The sequence below is a fragment of the Schistocerca cancellata genome, chromosome 4 (genome assembly GCF_023864275.1).
Source record: "Schistocerca cancellata isolate TAMUIC-IGC-003103 chromosome 4, iqSchCanc2.1, whole genome shotgun sequence".
NCBI classification, from domain to species: domain Eukaryota; kingdom Metazoa; phylum Arthropoda; class Insecta; order Orthoptera; family Acrididae; genus Schistocerca; species Schistocerca cancellata.
In genome coordinates, this window is record NC_064629.1 from 379,696,808 (window position 1) to 379,716,433 (window position 19,626).

Genomic DNA, 19,626 nt, shown 5'->3' on the forward strand with positions numbered 1-19,626 from the left:
GGTAGTCACTTCGGCTAATCTATCTGCAAGTTCATTCCCCAGTATTCCAACAGAGCCCAGAGTCCACATGAAGGTCACTGACCATCCAAATTGTTCATGGGCACACAGGGAATTCTGGAAAACCAAGACAAAGGGATTGTAATGGTAATACTGGTCAAGAGCTCACAAATTGCTTAAAGAGTCGCTTCAGATGAGAAAAGAATCACCAGTGCAGAAATGGATATCCTGAAGAGCACAAGAGTTGACTACCTCCTCTGCAGTGGAAACACTACAGCCATCCAGCATGGAACTGCGGAAGAAAAGGCCTGCATTGTGAAAAGACAGGAGTTGAGTGCTACACCATGACAATGCTCCAGCTCATTCTGCCTTCTCCATAGTATTATTTTTGACCAAACCATGAACCATTGGAACACATTACTGCTTTCTCCTAGAAGGGGGAGGTGTTTCCTATCAAATGAGACCAAACTTTTGGCTGTATCCGATTTAGTACAGGAGCTAGGAGGTCACACATGGTGGCACATTTTTTGAAAAGAATATGGCCAAAACTGTAACTTTAGGAAAGCCTAGCTCAGTCCCCATGGGGGTTGCACATTTCAGTACCTGAGATATGAACTTAATTTAGTGCAGGTGTATTGATGTCATGAGAACTGCCCATTTTAAATGCCAGTAATTGAGATTTGCTTACAAGTATTGTAAAGTGAGACTCTGATCATATGAAGTATTTCGTTATTCCGTGGTGCATTCCTCTCCCACAGCTTCGTCCTGATCTATCACCAAGTCCAAAAGACTTGGTTCATCTTGAGGCAGTCTGCTACGGGGGTGTATGTGAGTGGGCCTGAAGGAGAGGTGGTAGAGGAAACAGTTGGAGTTCAGAGAGGAGGGACAGGATGCAGACTGCAATCATAATCCCTGATCAGGACCACTATTGCAGGAGATGCGTTTCTCTTGTGGCGGCGTTCGTAGCGACAAACACTTCGCTGTAGAAACGGCTTACGAAATCACCGCCACACTTTTAATAGCGGGCCGACCGGTCCGCTGGAACAGTAAACAGAAAGATGAAAACCCAAACACTCTGATTAAATAAAAGTCGGTACTTATCTTTATTAACGAAGATACAGAAACACAGTAGTGAACTCCGTGTCTACAGAAATCTGTCTAGTTCGAGTCGGAGCGGCTAGGTCAGCGTCGGCTAACGACAAACAACAACTCTGCTGCGATGAACACACATCTGACTAGCAAGTACACAAATCGGTGGCGAGTATACAACTGAGTGGCGAATACAGAACTGTGCTAGCGGTCGCGACTCCAGCGTTTAAGAAGCCAGAAGCCAGCGGTGGCGCGCGCAGACTTGCGGCGATTTCCTGTATCGCTGGCGCTGCTTATGCGGACGGCGTCCAGACTTTGATGCTGCCAACCTTTTGGCAGTGGGCTCGGTTGGCATTACTGGCTATGATATAACAGTTTCCATGTTTGGTTCGGAAGTTATACATAGACAAACAGCTACACAAGTTACCACATTTTTGCAAGTTTCCAATGTTTTTTTTATCTCATGTGTGAATGATAGTACTGAAACAATATTTGGTGTGTATAGAGAGGTGGTACGGCTGAATTCATGACACAAATTTGGCTGTGTTACTTGCATGCACATATTGACTTTTTGGATGTTTAAAATTCTGAAATTGTTGAAAATCACTATTTGGGACCTCCCCAAATGCAATACGTGCAATGTCACATTGTGCTCCAAATTGCTTCATTGTGTGGCTTGTATCTAAGTTTAATTACCCCCAAAATATCTTTGTGTTACTCCCATATATTGTTAAGTCATTTGACAATGTTCTAATACTGATACACCACATATTATACTAGGCATTCCGTGAGTGAATGAGCCTATGAGTGGAAGTTAAAAATGTGAAAGTCATGACTGTGAATAGTTTCAATGAAATCCTAAAGCACTGAAATAAAGTGTAGAGAATAGAACCATTCTGCAACTTTTTCCCCCCTTTCATTTATCACCATCATCTTAGAGAAATGACACCTGTGGGTGCTGGTGGTAAACTGAAGGGTGTCAAGTTGGCAATGATTTCACATCATTATTGATGAACAGTTCATTGTTGCAATGATTATGAAGCTTGTTTTCAGTAGCATAGCTCGAAAATCTGGAAACTACACTCCTGGAAATGGAAAAAAGAACACATTGACACCGGTGTGTCAGACCCACCATACTTGCTCCGGACACTGCGAGAGGGCTGTACAAGCAATGATCACACGCACGGCACAGCGGACACACCAGGAACCGCGGTGTTGGCCGTCGAATGGCGATAGCTGCGCAGCATTTGTGCACCGCCGCCGTCAGTGTCAGCCAGTTTGCTGTGGCATATGGAGCTCCATCGCAGTCTTTAACACTGGTAGCATGCCGCGACAGCGTGGACGTGAACCGTATGTGCAGTTGACGGACTTTGAGCGAGGGCGTATAGTGGGCATGCGGGAGGCCGGGTGGACGTACCGCCGAATTGCTCAACACGTGGGGCGTGAGGTCTCCACAGTACATCGATGTTGTCGCCAGTGGTCGGCGGAAGGTGCACGTGCCCGTCGACCTGGGACCGGACCGCAGTGACGCACGGATGCACGCCAAGACCGTAGGATCCTACGCAGTGCCGTAGGGGACCGCACCGCCACTTCCCAGCAAATTAGGGACACTGTTGCTCCTGGGGTATCGGCGAGGACCATTCGCAACCGTCTCCATGAAGCTGGGCTACGGTCCCGCACACCGTTAGGCCGTCTTCCGCTCACGCCCCAACATCGTGCAGCCCGCCTCCAGTGGTGTCGCGACAGGCGTGAATGGAGGGACGAATGGAGACGTGTCATCTTCAGCAATGAGAGTCGCTTCTGCCTTAGTGCCAATGATGGTCGTATGCGTGTTTGGCGCCGTGCAGGTGAGCGCCACAATCAGGACTGCATACGACCGAGGCACACAGGGCCAACACCCGGCATCATGGTGTGGGGAGCGATCTCCTACACTGGCCGTACACCACTGGTGATCGTCGAGGGGACACTGAATAGTGCACGGTACATCCAAACCGTCATCGAACCCATCGTTCTACCATTCCTAGACCGGCAAGGGAACTTGCTGTTCCAACAGGACAATGCACGTCCGCATGTATCCCGTGCCACCCAACGTGCTCTAGAAGGTGTAAGTCAACTACCTTGGCCAGCGAGATCTCCGGATCTGTCCCCCATTGAGCATGTTTGGGACTGGATGAAGCGTCGTCTCACGCGGTCTGCACGTCCAGCACGAACGCTGGTCCAACTGAGGCGCCAGGTGGAAATGGCATGGCAAGCCATTCCACAGGACTACATCAGGCATCTCTACGATCGTCTCCATGGGAGAATAGCAGCCTGCATTGCTGGGAAAGGTGGATATACACTGTACTAGTGCCGACATTGTGCATGTTCTGTTGCCTGTGTCTATGTGCCTGTGGTTCTTTCAGTGTGATCATGTGATGTATCTGACCCCAGGAATGTGTCAATAAAGTTTCCCCTTCCTGGGACAATGAATTCACTGTGTTCTTATTTCAATTTCCAGGAGTGTAGTAGGCATCAGCAAGTTCTTTTGAAGTAATTTCTGTTTTACAATGGAAGCTCTCCCATCTGTCACTAAAATCATGCACTGGTTTTTGATAGTAAAGAAAGACTTTCATTTCATTGAAATATGCTCGAGATCTACTGAATTCTGTAAGTTATATTTTAATTCAAATTGTTTTTTTCATGCATAAACACTGTGATGGATGGCACATGCTACCTGGGATGGATGGGACAATTTATATGACGTAATTAAGTTAAAACCTATCCCCTGAAGTAGGGCCGCACAAACGCGGAAAACCGCACGCATGCAAAGCGAGGTGCAGCGAGTGCCTGCACAGTGCATCGGTTCAACTCAGCATACTTCGCCTCAACTCGGCTTGCTAGGTGAGGCCGACGCTGTGCGCTGCCGAATGCACTGCCAGACGGCTTAGTCAACATTGGAATACGTAAGCGCAAGACCATTACCAGAATAATGGAACCATCTGCTCCAAAAAAAGGGAAAATTGCCGAAAGTTACTTTAAACCGGAATGGGAACTCTCCTACTTCTTTGTGTGTTGTGACGATAAAGCCAAATGTCTAATCTGCGGTACACTAATTACGTGTGTCAGAAAATCGTCTATTGAAAGGCACTACAGCAAATTGCATTCAGAAAAGTATAGTGATATAACAGGGGATGCCAGAGAGGAAGAATTACAGAAGTTGCAAACTCTTGCAGAAGAGAATTCTGTATCTACAAACGCGGTTTGTTGCAAGTACTTTACCATGTATATTTTGGTTAAAGGTCATGCAAAATGAAATAACATTTGTTTGGATTCCTTAGTTTTCGTTTTCGCATAAATTATTTCTAACATATCTTTGTTTCTCTACTTTAGGCTCAAGAAGATTAGGGGTGTTGCGAAAGGACTCTCAGAGCTAGTTACAATGTTGCTCTACGTTTAGCAAGAGCAGGGAGGCCATTTATGGACGGGCCATTAATAAACATTATGTTGGACGTAGTAGAGACAATGAGTCCCACATCAGCTCCCGCGTACAGCAGAATACCACTTTCCAGAATGACAATACATCGGAGAACCAACAACATTGCTGAGAATTTGCATGAACAACTGGCAGCCAAAATTGAAAACTTCCTCACGTACTCCATCACACTTGATGAGTCCACGGATATTAACAACACGGCTCAGTTAGCAATATTTTTGTGTGGCATGGACGATGACCTACATGTAACGGAAGAGCTCCTGGATATGATTTCATTGAAGGACACTGTTACAGGGGCGGATATTTTAGCAGCTGTTGAAATGGCAGCTGAGGGAATAGGACTCCCTTGGGAAAAGCTGTTTTCTGTAACCACAGACGGGGCACCAGCAATGTGCAGTAAAGCAAAAGGCTTTATTGGCCTACTGCGGAAAATACTTAACATGCCGAATTTACCTTCCGTTCATTGTTTTGCACACCAAGAGGCTCTTTGTGTGAAAGTTATCGGTCTTCAAGATGTGATGAAGGTAGTGGTGCGTATCGTGAACTACATTCGTTCTCATGGACTCACTCATCGTCAGTTCAAAGAATTTTTGATTTCCTTTGAAGAGGAGTATCCAGTTATTCCCTACCACGCTGAGGTGCACTGGCTGAGCAAATGGAAAGTGATTTCCCAAATTTTTCGACTAAGCCACACTGTGGCTCAGGTTTTGGAGAGCAAAGGATATCCGGAGCCACTTTTTCATGACCCTGAATGGGTGGCTGATTTAGGATTTTTAGCAGACATCATGGCTCTCCTAAATGATTTAAGTCTGAAACTCCAAAAAGAAAACAATCTCATCAACAATATGATCAGCAAAATAAATGCTCTCCAGTATAAACTGAAGCTCCTCAAAAACAACCTTTCAGAGAAAAATACGCAACACTTTCCTGAACTAGGTAAGCGAGATATAAATTGTACCTTTATTAAAACTGCCTGATTTTTATAACCACTCTAATCAAAACGGTACTATGTTTTTGTTTGACAGCATCTGTGCAGTAAGGAGCGCGCTTTGAAAAATACATCGAGGTGCTTCAATCCCTTGAAAATGCATTTAACGACCGATTCCAGGTAATGTGCTGGTATATGACATACAGCTAAATAAAGGAGATTGCGTTACATATGCAAGTGTAACATTACATTAAAACCAATAGTACACATTACACGTTTATTAAAATCTATCGCATTTCAGTACTTCGAAACAACGGCTTACATTACTTTCATTTATTAACATTGGATTTGTTATTGTTTCAGGAAATTACCTACCTGTAGCCAATTCTCAATGTTTTTGTGAAACCTTTTTCGATGGATATTGAAAGTGTGCCTTCAGATTTACATTTCGAACTAACTGATTTGCAAAGCGATGTTCACCGAAAGGATGTGTTTTACAATACAAACGGTTTGCTCCAATTCTACCAGAATTTGCCGAAGGAAGAATTTCCCAAGTTACACATAGAAGCAGTGAAGATTGTTTCTATGTTTGGTTCCACTTGTGTTTTTTTCTGTTTTGTCTTGTACAAAAACTAGATTGCGTGCGAGTATTTCTAATTGTAATTTAAAAAATTCTCTCAGAATTGCTGTCAGCCAATCTCTTGTTCCAGATCTTAGTACCATAATTGCAAATAAAATAAAGAGCACAAAGGAAGATACATTTGTGTTGAAATCAAATTGAAAATTGTTACCATTACAGTTATTATATAAATCTCTTTTGTACCGATACACAAAACTAAGCTCTCCACCTAGTGTACATTAGTATTTGGCAATGACAAAGACGACAGGGTACAAGCTTTGAAACAGGTCGAGACGGGCGGCGCGAGCGACATAAGCTAAGGAAGTGTGAGAGGCAGCGCTGTTGCGCAAAGCTGAGTAGTGGGGGGTCTGCACCGTTGTCAACATAGCGCAGCCGTCTTCTGCACTCTGCACTGTGCGATGCACCGGTGCATGCACCTTGTGCGGTCCTGCCCTAAAGCATCAAACCATGACACTGCTATCTTTCAGGGATGTTTTCCGAAGTGTCCAAAGTGCATTAAGTTAAATTCAACATTTAATTTTTAATTTTTCACTCTGTTTTATTTTTATGGTGTTAATCCACAACTATTAGTCAAAACTGCAGACAAAAATAATGATGAATTGCTAAAATTGTCCATTAACCATGTCTATCAAATAATAAATGTTTGAATTCCAGGTAAAGAAATCAAAGATTTAAATTAAACATTTTATTTTGATTTCCCTAACTCCAAATGTCCCATCCATCACTTGTGGGAAGCCTGATATGATACATGTAATAATAATTTCTTTTTTTATGTGCAGAAAGCAACCTAACACACCACCTGTAATACAGTTCTGCCAGCCCAGGAATCCCAACTGGTCCACCACCACTATGCAATCACAGCTGTGCTGTCACTGTGCACAGTAGTGAATCATCTTATGAGGAGTGTGCATGACACTACAGTTCAGTATGGAAGTCAGTCATGAAGTTCTTGGTCGGTGTGTGGATGACATGGAGAAATGTTTTCTTGGTACAGCATTAGGACAGGAGTGTCAAACTATCATACAGTAGACAATCAGGACTCAAACATACGTGTGACTATAGTGATGAAATAAAACACCTATTGGTTGTTCGTGCAAGATTACAAATTGATGATGAGGAAACTTGGCGTTACCGTCATGAGAAAGTATACCTGCACAGTTTTACACACTTTTTGGTCATGTATGTTGTAACCCATTCCCTCATCACAAGACGGTGGTAAAAAAATTTCTGAGAGTTATTTCCACAAAGCTGTGTAGGCTGCTTTCTGGTAATGTTAAGCTTACACCTGGCAAATATCTGTGCTCAAAGTGTTATTGCATGATTAACACCAGTATAAGAGGCAACTGAAAGAATGAATGTTCAATACATACAAGTGGCAGTTTTTGGCCTGCTGAAAATTTGTAGCTGCAGTGAATGCGGCCTGTAGTGCTCTCAGTGTGTCACCACTTAAGAAACTGCGTCTGAGTAGTAGTAAACAAGTCTTACATGGCAAAACGAAGTACAAGAAAATCTGCTCTGCTGTCCATAAGCACTTGGAGAAGTGTCTTGAAGTTACAATACCTAATGATGAGGATCATTTCCCTTCAAATTCCACCCCAAACAGACTTTGCTGATCTTATTGAAAGGTTAAAAGAAAAATGTAAAATGGCTACCTATGAAATTAAAAAAAAAAAAAAAAAAAAAATCAAGATTATCAGTTTCCTTCCTTCAAAGTGGGCAATTGCATATGTGCTAGGGAATTTGGAGTGTCAGAATATTTGATTTGGAAGGCCAGGATACAGAATGAAAAGCAAGGAATCTTGCCTAATGTGACACTTTGTGGACATAAGTCTTTATGTGATAATGTACAACACGCTGTTTGTACATTTTATGAAGATGATGAGTACAGTCGTTTGTGTCCAGGGATTAAAGACTTTGTAACTGTCTGATCGGAATGTGGTGTTAAAGAACACAAGCAGAAATGTCTTGTTTTAGTGAATTTGAAGGAGCTGTATGCAGCCTTCAAAGAGAAGTTTCCCCACTTATAAAACTGGTTTCTCGAGATTTGCATAGTTGCGTCCCAAATGGTGTGTACTCACAGGTGCTCATGGAACCCATGCTGTGTGTGTGTGTGTGTGTGTGTGTGTGTGTGTGTGTGTGTGTGTGTGTATTCATCACCAGAACATGAAGCTGATGTTACATGTCACCAAGCTCAGTAAGGCAACTACAGACTTACACGAGAAGACTGTCTGCTCTACAGAAAGTGAGGACTGTATGTTATACAGGGTGTTACAAAAAGGTACGGCCAAACTTTCAGGAAACATTCCTCACACACAAAGGAAGAAAATATGTTATGTGGACATGAGTCGGGAAACACTTACTTTCCATGTTAGAGCTCATTTTATTACTTCTCTTCAAATCACAGTAATCATGGAATGGAAACACACAGCAACAGAACGTACCAGCGTGACTTCAAACACTTTGTTACAGGAAATGTTCAAAATGTCCTCCGTTAGCGAGGATACATGCATCCACCCTCCGTCGCATGGAATCCCTGATGCGCTGATGCAGCCCTGGAGAATGGCGTATTGTATCACAGCCGTCCACAATACGAGCACGAAGAGTCTCTACATTTGGTACTGGGGTTGCGTAGACAAGAGCTTTCAAATGCCTCCATAAATGAAAGTCAAGAGGGTTGAGGTCAAGAGGGTTGAGGTCAGGAGAGCGTGGAGGCCATGGAATTGGTCCGCCTCTACCAGTCCATCGGTCACCGAATCTGTTGTTGAGAAGCGTACGAACACTTCAACTGAAATGTGCAGGAGCTCCATCGTGCATGAACCACATGTTGTGTCGTACTTGTAAAGGCACATGTTCTAGCAGCACAGGTAGAGTATCCCGTATGAAATCATGGTGATGAATCGAGGAAGTACAGTACATACTGATGAAACTAAAATGAGCTCTAACATGGAAATTAAGCATTTCCGGACACATGTCCGCATAACATCTTTTCTTTATTTGCGTGTGAGGAATATTTCCTGAAAGTTTGGCCGTACCTTTTTGTAACACCCTGTACAAGTGTGATAAGTGCTCTGGAGTGCATTGTATTTCAGCTCTTCTTGCAGAATCAGAAGCAATGTGTTTGACTGAAGGTGTCCTGTGTATGCAGTGGATCACAACAGATCGGTATACATTGATATCAGTGGTGGAAACAGTTGATGATTTCATACACAATATTTTCAACAAACTGGAACTGCTGAAAAGTCCTCATTTTGTAACAAAACAACAATCACGTTATCTAGCTTCACTGAAAGAAACACTTGGCCCAACAGAGTGTATTGTGATTGGAGATTCTTCTCAGAATTACTCATTTATTGTACAAGATGCAGCACAAAGATTTCAATGGCAGCAATCCCAGACCACAGCGCATCCTTTTGTAATTTATCTACAGAAATCAGGGTCAGCATTATCAACTGTAAAGACAAAGTGCATAATAAGTGACTATCTCATTCACTCAACAGCTGCAGTACATTATTATCAGAAAACCATTATTCCCTATATAAAAGATGCAATGCCAACCTTAGGAAAAATTCTGTACTTCTCAGATGTAGCATCATCTCAATATAAAAACCAGAAAAATTTAAAAATCTGATACTGCAGTCTGAGCACTTCAGAATTGATGCTGATGGTATTTCTTTGCCACTAGCCATGCGAAGAGTGCCTGTGATGGAGTTGGAGGAGGGGTGGGGGGTGGAAGGGGGGGGGGGGGGTGGAGGACAGTCAAAAGACTGGCTGCCAGGAGGAATCTTTAAGAACTTCATCACCCAATCCTCAATGTACAAGCACTTTTCAAATTTGCATCACAAGAGATGAAGGGTATTCCCTTCTCATGTGTGTCCCCAGAAGACATTGAAAATAACAGTGCAATGATGATGTATGAAAGATTTGATCAGTGCAGGCCAATTGTAAACAAAAGACAGTACCATCACTTTATATCTGCTGGAAAGAATGTTGTTAAGATTTATCGCATTTCATGCTCTGCGAGGTATGGTGTGGGTTACTTCACACACAATGCAGAGGCACATCAGTCTCCAGTACAATACCAAGCAGTATCATTGCAGGATATCAGGCCGTCTTCTTACATTATTTGTGTCTATGATTCTAAATGGTTCCTTGCCTTTGTTATGGACTGTTCTGAAGAGAAGCAAGGTATTTTGGTGAAGTATCTGCATCCACATGGACCAGCTAAAGCTTACTTTTTAACCAATGAAGTCAGCTGGGTGAAACTCGGGGATATTCTAAAACTAAATACTGTGCCATAAACAATGACAGGCAGACAGAATGCACTGGACAGGGCAACTGAAATTGAAGTACTCCAGTTGTTTTAACAACTTTCAGCAGTCCAAGTGAGGAAAGACATCGATATTCCAACGCATGTGCTTCTTATGTAACTTTCTATTTAGATAATGATTAACGTGTCCAGAGTGTGAAACAAATTATTTTTCCTAATTCAGGTTGAATATGTGCAGAGTAATGAGTCTCTTGGGTCAAATTCTGTGGCACTTTTAATACTGTCCTTATCAACACATACACACTGTTAAAAGAGTACAATAAAAAAGTTATGTGTTGGAGCAACACAAAGATATTTTGGGGTAATTAGACTTAGATATAAACTACATAATGAAGCAATTTGCAGCATGATGTGACCTTGCATACATTGCATTTGGAAAGGTCCCAAACAGTGATTTTCAACAATTTCAGAATTTTCAAAATCCTAAAAGTCAATGTGTGTATGCAAGTAACACAACCAATTTTTTTTTTATGAATTCAGCCTTACCACCTCTCTACACACACCAAATATTGTTTCAGTATTATCATTCACACATGAGATAAAAAATTGGAAACTTGCAAAAATGTGATAACTTGTGTAGCTGTTTGTCTACGTATTACTTCCGAAGCAGTATTGTAGCGTTCGCTATTTTGAGAGGAGAAAGCAAGAGGTCTCACTTCTAGTGCACGTTTCTTTGGGAGAAAGGCTGGCAGGTAATTTGAAGAGCTTGAAGTCTCAGCAAAGTGTTGACCCAATGAGTTAGAAATTGCGACAGGGTCCACTAAGGTATCATGCGTGACAGTGAGCCCAGAGATCGGGGAGAAACTACGCGCACCAGATAACCGTCGAATTCAACTCCAAACTTCGTAGGAGGGAGTGAAGAGCTAGTAAAGAAGTCCCAGCTTGCTTCATGCTATCGCGGATGATGCGACGGCATCGCACATGTAACTGCTTATAGCGGATATAGTTGGCCAAAGTAGGATGGTGGCGGAAAACGCTAAGAGCATGTTGCCACTCAAGTTTTGCGTCACAGCACGCCTCGTTCCACTAAGGAACTGGGGGGCACTGGGGCAAATCTGAGGTATGAGGTATTGAACGTTCCACGGCTGTAAGAATAACTTCTGTAATATGAGTGAACTGATCGTCGACACTAGGAAAGTGACGGTCACTGAGTGTCGCTAGAGACGAAAAAAGTGTCCAATCGGCTTGGGCAAACTTTCAGCGTCTCGGGCACATAGATGGCAGTTGTGGCTACAATCTAAGGACACATTGAAAATGGTAATTCGAGAGTGTATCAGCAAGAGCGAACCATTCAAAGCGCTGAGCTAGCTGAACAGTACCGACCGAAAGGTCCAAATGAGAGAAATTTGTTGCTGAGGCAGACAGAAATGTAGGGTCCCCAGTGTTGAGGCAAACTAGATCCGTTTGGTGGAGGACATCAATTAAGAGAGAGCCTTTCGGACAAGGATGTGGAGATCCCCAAAGCGGGTGGAGGGCATTGAAGTCACCAACCAGCAAATAGGGGGGAGGGAGCGGACCAAGGAGATGAAGGAGATCAGCTCTTGCCATCGGTGTGGACGATGGAATGTATACAGTACATAGAGAGGAGGTGTATCCAGAAAGGGAAAGACGGACAGCAACAGCTTGGAAGGAACCATTTAAGGGGATTGGGTGATAATGGACAGTATCATGGAGAAGAATCACGAGTCCTCCATGTGCTGGCGTGCCATCAACAGTCGGGAGATCAAACCGGACTGACTGAAAATGAGGGAAAACAAAGTGATCGTGGGGATTCAGCTTTGTTTCCTGAAGACAGAAGATGACCAGCGAGTAGGATTGTAACAGGATCGACAATTCATCCTGACTGGCTCTAATGCCGCAGATATTCCAATGGTTAATGGACATAGGGTGGACAGAAAAGTGAAGAATCTTACCACGGTTGCTCTCAACTCAACGACTGCTGAGAGCTGACGGCCGACAGCATGGAAGAGCATTCAGCCGAAGGCAGAATATCCTGATCCATAGGTTGTTCGGGAGCAGCTCCTGCCAGCAACAATCGGCCGGTCGATCGGCCGCCAGCAGTGCATCTTGGCGACACGGAAGACAGCTGAGGGCGGTTACCGCCAGGTGGCGCTGTAGATGAGAGACGCCGTGGCGGCGAAGTGGAGGAACTGGGTTTCTTATTAGCCTTCTTGGAAACAGGACGTTGAGATGAGGGAGGAATCAATGGTTGTGAAGTCGGGGTACATAAAAAATCTTCCTGAGTAGGCTCTTTTTTGGAAGTCCAGGTGTCTGATTTTGTGGCTCGTGATTTAGCAGATGCTGATGAAGGGCGAGCCGTAGAGTGAGCAGGTGATAGTAGGGAGGTTGAACGGGCGATCTTTGTGCTAGCTGATCTGACAACCGTGACACTAAAGGTGAGATCACAAGTCTGCGTGGCTGCCTCCATAGTAGGCTGAGGAGATGCAAGGACAGTGCTATATTTACCTGCGGGAGGCACAGCAGGCTTTCGACTGTCAAATAACTTACGAGCAGCAAATGTTGACACCTTTTCCTTCACTCTGATTTCCTAAATAAGCTGTTCATCTTTGAAAATGGGGCAATCTCTACCGGAAGCAGCGTGGTCACCCATACAGTTGATGCAACGAGGGGATGGAGGTGGACAAGCACCGTCATGGGCATCTTTGCCACACGTAACACATTTGGCCGGATTGGAACACGACTGGCTGGTATGATTGCACCACTGACACCGATAGCAACACGTAGTGTTGGGGATGTAAGGGCGAACTGAAATTATCTCATAGCCCACTTTTATGTCTGATGGAAGTTGAACTCTGACAAATGTCAGGAAGATAGTATGGGTTGGAACCAAGTCCTTGCCAACCCTTTTCATGACTCAATGAACAGCCGTTACGCCCTGGTCAGACAGGTAGTTTTGAATTTCCTCATCGGACAATCCGCCGAGGGAGCGTGTATAAACCACCCCACGTGATGAATTTAAAGTGTGGTGCGCTTCCACCCGGACAGGGAAGGTGTGTAGCAGTGTAGTTTGCAGCAATTGTTGTGCCTGGAGGGCACTGACTGTTTCTAACAACAAGGTGCCATTTCATAATCGGGAACAAGACTTTACAGGACCTGCAACTGCATCGACACCTTTCTGGATAATGAAAGGGTTGACTGGAGAGAAATCTTGACCTTTGTCCGACCGAGAAACAAAAGGAACTGTGGCACTGATGGAAGAATTGTATGTGGCTGAGACTCATTTAACTTTCACTTGTGAGCAGACATAGTAGATGATGAGGAAACCATTGCGGAAGTACCCCCCATGATTACCAGCGTTTCCGATGGCGCGCTCCTTCCTTGTTGGGGCCCTCTCTGAGGGCACTCCCGCCTTAGGTTATTGTTCACACCTCAGGTAACACCTCCTAATGAACGGACGGAGGGACCAATCGGCACTTTCAGAAGGTAACAGCTTGGATAATCACCCTCCCTGGGCCTGGTCATTACCGGGGTAAGTATGTGTAATACCTGTCTACCCAGGGCGGGGAATTACACGTTACCCCGTCACCGGCTACACGTGGGAATGCGTGGGTCGGCCTTCAGACAGGCACAGGGAGGAAAAAAGAAAAAGGGAGGAACAAAGAAAAGGAAAGGAAAGAAGAGAGGTCTCAAACGCCTCAGCGGAGAAGAGGGTAAAGAGCAGAGGCAAGGAAAAGAGAAGGACAGAGACTTTCCAGCAAAGAAAGCAAAAAAGAGAGACTGTCTTACAGTTACAAGTGTCTGTCTTCGGACGTAGGCACAAAACATATTCCCAGAGGGGGAGAAGGGAAAGGGAAGATGCGGAGGTGAGGTGAGGGGGGGAGGGGGGGGGGGGAAGGATGTCGAAAAGGAAGGTATGCAGCCTGGAAAGGAAAGAGGGCCACACTACCTCGGGGTCCCGTGCTTGCCACGCATGTATCCACAAAAGAGTTGTGGACCCGCCGGGGGAGGGGGGGGGGGTTGGGACTACCACTGTGTGTATGTACTTGACGCACCCCCCTCCCTCCCCCAACGGGACGGCTACCGTGCTGGGTTTTGCATGTATTAACTTACTAAAGGGAAGGGTATAAAGATAGAAAGGCACAAAATTGGACCATACACCACATTGGATGACCTTCCCTCCACAATCCATACTTCTGGCGAATTTTGAAAATTGGTGGGATGCCAAACCCAACAGTGGGGAACATGTGTTTATTTAACAAAAAAGCTGTAGAAAATGCCAGAATTGGAAACTCGAGTACCAATAATAAACAAGGTCCAAGAAGGGTCTGCACCAAGATAACCATCTGATGGGAGATACAGGGGGGACAGAGATAGTGGAAATATACCCCTGCAGCACAGAAAGTAAGTAATACTGCAAAGGCTCACGCCCCATGGTAGCCAAGCACATACTCACGAAAGAGTTGTGAGAGCCCTGGGTGCCATAACCAGTAAGTTACGCGTCAGAATTGACATCTGTTCCTGGAAATGTCTTACAGTTTAAAATCTGATTTCTAAATACCTGTCTTACCATTACACAGGGCAACTCAAAAAGAATCAGAAATTTTGCAACATGCTGTGGAAACACTGCGAGATAGGTGTTCTCAAATGACATAGAATGGTGCTGCCACCGTCTTGCCATCTAGTAAGCAGTAAACATGGAGCAATGGAATGGTGTGCAGCATGCCTTTGTAGTAAATGCCCATTACAAGAATGGAAGTGTTGAGGCAACGCGTCAGGAATTTTGACATCATTTCAACACCAAACAGAATAGTTGTGTTTCCTCAGCCCTTGCAATCATGCCAGAACTCGTGCGGGACTTGGAAGATTAATCTGCCGCGGAGGCTTTTCACGGATGATGCTGTAGTATACAGAGAAGTTGCAGCATTAGAAAATTGTAGTGAAATGCAGGAAGATCTGCAGCGGATAGGCACTTTGTGCAGGGAGTGGCAACTGACCCTTAACATAGACAAATGTAATGTATTGCGAATACATAGAAAGAAGGATCCTTTATTGTATGATTATATGATAGCGAAACAAACACTGGTAGCAGTTACTTCTGTAAAATATCTGGGAGTATGCGTGCGGAACGATTTGAAGTGGAATGATCATATAAAATTAATTGTTGGTAAGGCGGGTACCAGGTTGAGATTCATTGGGAGAGTCCTTAGAAAATGTAGTCCATCAACAAAGGAGGTGGCTTACAAAACACTCGTTCGACCTATACTTGAGTATTGCTCATCAGTTTGGGATCCGTACCAGATCGGGTTGACTGAGGAGATAGAGAAGATCCAAAGAAGAGCGGCGCGTTTCGTCACAGGGTTATTTGGTAACCGTGATAGCGTTACGGAGATGTTTAACGAACTCAAGTGGCAGACTCTGCAAGAGAGGCGCTCTGCATCGCGGTGTAGCTTGCTCACCAGGTTTTGAGAGGGTGCGTTTCTGGATGAGGTATCGAATATATTGCTTCCCCCTACTTATACCTCCTGAGGAGATCACGAATGTAAAATTAGAGAGATTAGAGCGCGCACAGAGGCTTTTAGACAGTCGTTCTTCCCGCGAACCACACGCAACTGGAACAGGAAAGGGAGGTATTGACAGTGGCACGTAAAGTGCCCTCTGCCACACACCGTTGGGTGGCTTGCAGAGTATAAATGTAGATGTAGATGTAGATGTAGATGTAATGAGTATGATGGGCAAACATCTATTAGGCGCACTACAAATGTAGTGGTGTGGACATGTTGGGAATGTGGGTCTCACGGGGAACGTGCAAGGGATAAGTCCCTGCAGGCGCACTATCCTCTGTGCCCTCGGTGGCTCAGATGGATAGAGCATCTGCCATGTAAGCAGGAGATCCCGGGTTCGAGTCCTGGTCAGGGCACACATTTTCATCCTGTCCCCAATGAAGTACATCAATGCCTGTTTGCAGCCAGGGTGTCCATTTAATTATAATTTCAACATGTTAATGAGTAGACAATATGCTGAATGCATGTTAACAGAAGTGCAAGACTACGACAATTTAATCAACAAACTGTGTATGTCTGACAAATGTTACTTCTACCTTAGTGGCTTTGTCAATAGACAGAGTTTTCGCTATTGGTCCCAGCAAAATCCATATCAGCTACATGAGCATCCACTGCACAGCAGTGAGATTACTGTAAGATGTGCCATGTCATTGATTGGTATTATAAGCCTCTACTTTTTTTTTTGAAGATGATGATGGGTGCACAACAACTTTAAAGTCTGTTCAGTATGTTGCCATGATGGATAGTTTTGTTGAGGATGAACTGCTGCATTTTCCTGCTAACAGCTGTGTTCAATGTGACGGTGTAACAGCACATACAGCAGAGATATCGATGGGAGCTGTGTGAGGATTGTTTGATTACCAAGTCATTTTAAGGCTTGGTGACATGCCACAGTCCCCAAGATCACCTGACCCGACAGTTTGTGATTTTTTTTTTTTTTTTTTTTCTTGTGGGACCTCCTTTAGAGTGCAGTTTACCATACTCGACCTGCTGTCACCAAAGAACTTAAAGGAAGAATATGAGAAGAAATCTCCAGGTTTCCTACTGAAATGTTAGGTCGAGCCACGCATTAAATTCCTGTCAGGTTGCAGGAATGTGTGTGCCATGTGTGAGTTCATCTATTGGATGTGATATTCAAGATATAAAAGTGCTTGTGACATTCAATGATGTCACACTCTGTACTATACTCTGACATAAAGACAGGCGTATAAAGTAATTGTGTTCATCCATTAATCTCCATTCCAAAATTTCCTGTTCCTTTGAGTCATCCTGTATAATCAGTCTCAAACCTTCCAGTGTCCCGAAGTCTTTTCCATGTTTGCACTCTTCTTTGATGACCCTTAAACAGAGTTTTAGCATAAATTATGCTCTGGGCAAAATTCTACCAGGTAGCTTCCTCTTATTCCTTTCCCAAGTTCATGTTCTCCTAATATTTTTCCTGCTTTTCTTTTTCGTGCTGTCAGAATTCCAGTCACCCATCACACTGTATTTTCATTTCCATTAACTATCTGAGTTTTCTCTTGTTTCATAATACATTTTTTCAACTTCTTCGTCTGCAGAACTCATTGCTATATAAACTTATTTTACTATGGTGTGTGTTGGCTTGAAGTCTATCTTGGCTATGATAATGCATTCACTATGCTGTTTATAGAAGCTTACCCACATTCTTATTTTCTTATTCATTATCAGACCTACTCCACTGTACCCATCTGATTTTGTATTTATAACCTTGCACTCGCCTGGCCAGAATTCATGTTCTTCCTGCCATCACTCTTCCCGATGTATCTATCCTGAACCTATTAATTTTCCTTTTTACATTCTTTATCTAACCTATTTACCCAATTACCTGACATTCCGGAATGCCAGTTTTGTTTTTCCTGGTGAGGATATCCTCCTCAGTAGTCTACATCTGGAGATCCCAATGGGGGACCATTTTACCTCTGGAACAGTTTACCAAAGAGGATGCCATTATTAAGTCATATAGTAGTGTTGCATGCCCTCAGGAAAAGAATAATGGCTGTAGTTGCCCCCTGCTTTCGGCCATTTCAACTTTTTTGCACACAAAGGATTGGAATCTTTACTCTGTTGGCAGTCTTTGCCTTCACAGTTAGCACATCTCTCACCTATATTTGCGAAAAGTTTCACCCACAGCATAACAAACGTCATATATCAGTGTTGTCCTAATTCATACACTCCTAAATGCTGTTTAATAACATACGAGGGTGGTCTGAAAAGTTCTCTGAATCACCGCGGGGTCAGCACTAGCGCAACAAATTGTACACGTGATATTCATTGGACTGTTGCCTGTAAATGCACGTAAGTCAGTGCTCTTGGAAGAGAGTTGTGGTGGTGATGTAGCTCTGTTGTTGTTCCCATGTAGTGATTTGTGGAGATGGGGGGCAAAAAACTAGATTTGAGCAGTGATTAAGTAATTCGTAAAGAGAGGTATGAAAGCAAAGGACATTCATGCTGATTTCCAGAATACACTGCGGGACTCTGCTCCTTCATATTCAACTGTTGCCAAGTGGACAAATGAATTTAAATTTGGAGAGCTTATAAGGTGATCCGTACAGTGATCGGCCAAGATGTGTCACTACTCCAGAAATCATTGCAAAAGTGCACAATATGGAGAGTCACAGATTGAAAGTATGTGAAATTACACTCACCAGATGTCATCTGAAAGGGTATATCACATTTTAACTGAAGAATTAGAAATGAAAAAGTTATCTGCAAGGTGGGTGCTGCGACTCTTGATGCTGGATCAAAAATGCATGAGAATGGACATATCGGAACAATGTTTGGCCCATTTTAGGAGACACAAACAAGATTTTTTGCAGCAGTTTGTGACCACAGATGGAACTTGGGTGCACTACTATATCCCAGAGACAAAACAACAATCAAAGCAGCTGCAATATGATGATTCTCCGCCACCAAAGAAAGCAAAGACAATTCCTTTGGTGGGACAGATCATGGTGTCAGCATTCTGGGATGCGAGGGGATCCTGTTTGTAGATTATCTGGACAAACAATTATTGGAGAATACTATGCTAACCTCCTGGACAAATAGCAATAAAAGATATGTGAAAAAAGTCCACGTTTAGCAAGGAAGAAAGTCATCTTCTATCAAGACAATGCGCACCTGTACACGGGTGTCATCGCCATGGCAAAATTACACGAACTAAGGTATGAATTGTTGACACACACGCCTTATTCACCTGATATGGCTCAGTCAGGTTTCCATCTCTTCCCAAAACTGAAAATTTTTCTTGGTGGAGGAAGTTTCATTTCAAACGAAGCATTGATAGCCAGAGTTGACAACTATTTTGCAGGCCTGGCGGAAACTCATTTTCGAGATGGGATCAAGGCACTGGAACATCATTGGACCATGTGCATTAAACTACAAGGAGACTACATTGAAAAATAAAATAAGTTTCAGTGATGTATGTACTATTTTTCCATTCCGTTTCGAGATCTTTTTAAACCACCCTTGTACATAGTCCCACCATAGTTACTTCTATCTCCTTTTAGTTAATATTTCAAGAATTCTGTAATTATTTGAGATTAATGGCAAATATGAATCAAATTTAACAGTGAATCAAAATGGAAATTTAAAAGGCAGGAAGGACCGAAGTTACTGTAATAATAAATGTTT

At 43.6% G+C, this 19,626-nt stretch overlaps 1 protein-coding gene and 1 non-coding gene across 3 annotated transcripts in view; one reads left to right on the forward strand and one right to left on the reverse strand.

The window, feature by feature from the left end:
- The window catches only part of LOC126183321 (terminal uridylyltransferase 4-like), a 209,638-nt gene that overhangs the window by 120,517 nt on the left and 69,495 nt on the right, over positions 1–19,626 (reverse strand). The gene's annotated exons all lie outside the window — the stretch shown is intronic.
- Positions 16,257–16,331, forward strand: Trnat-ugu (transfer RNA threonine (anticodon UGU)). The gene has a single exon. It is a non-coding gene; the product is annotated as a tRNA-Thr (tRNA).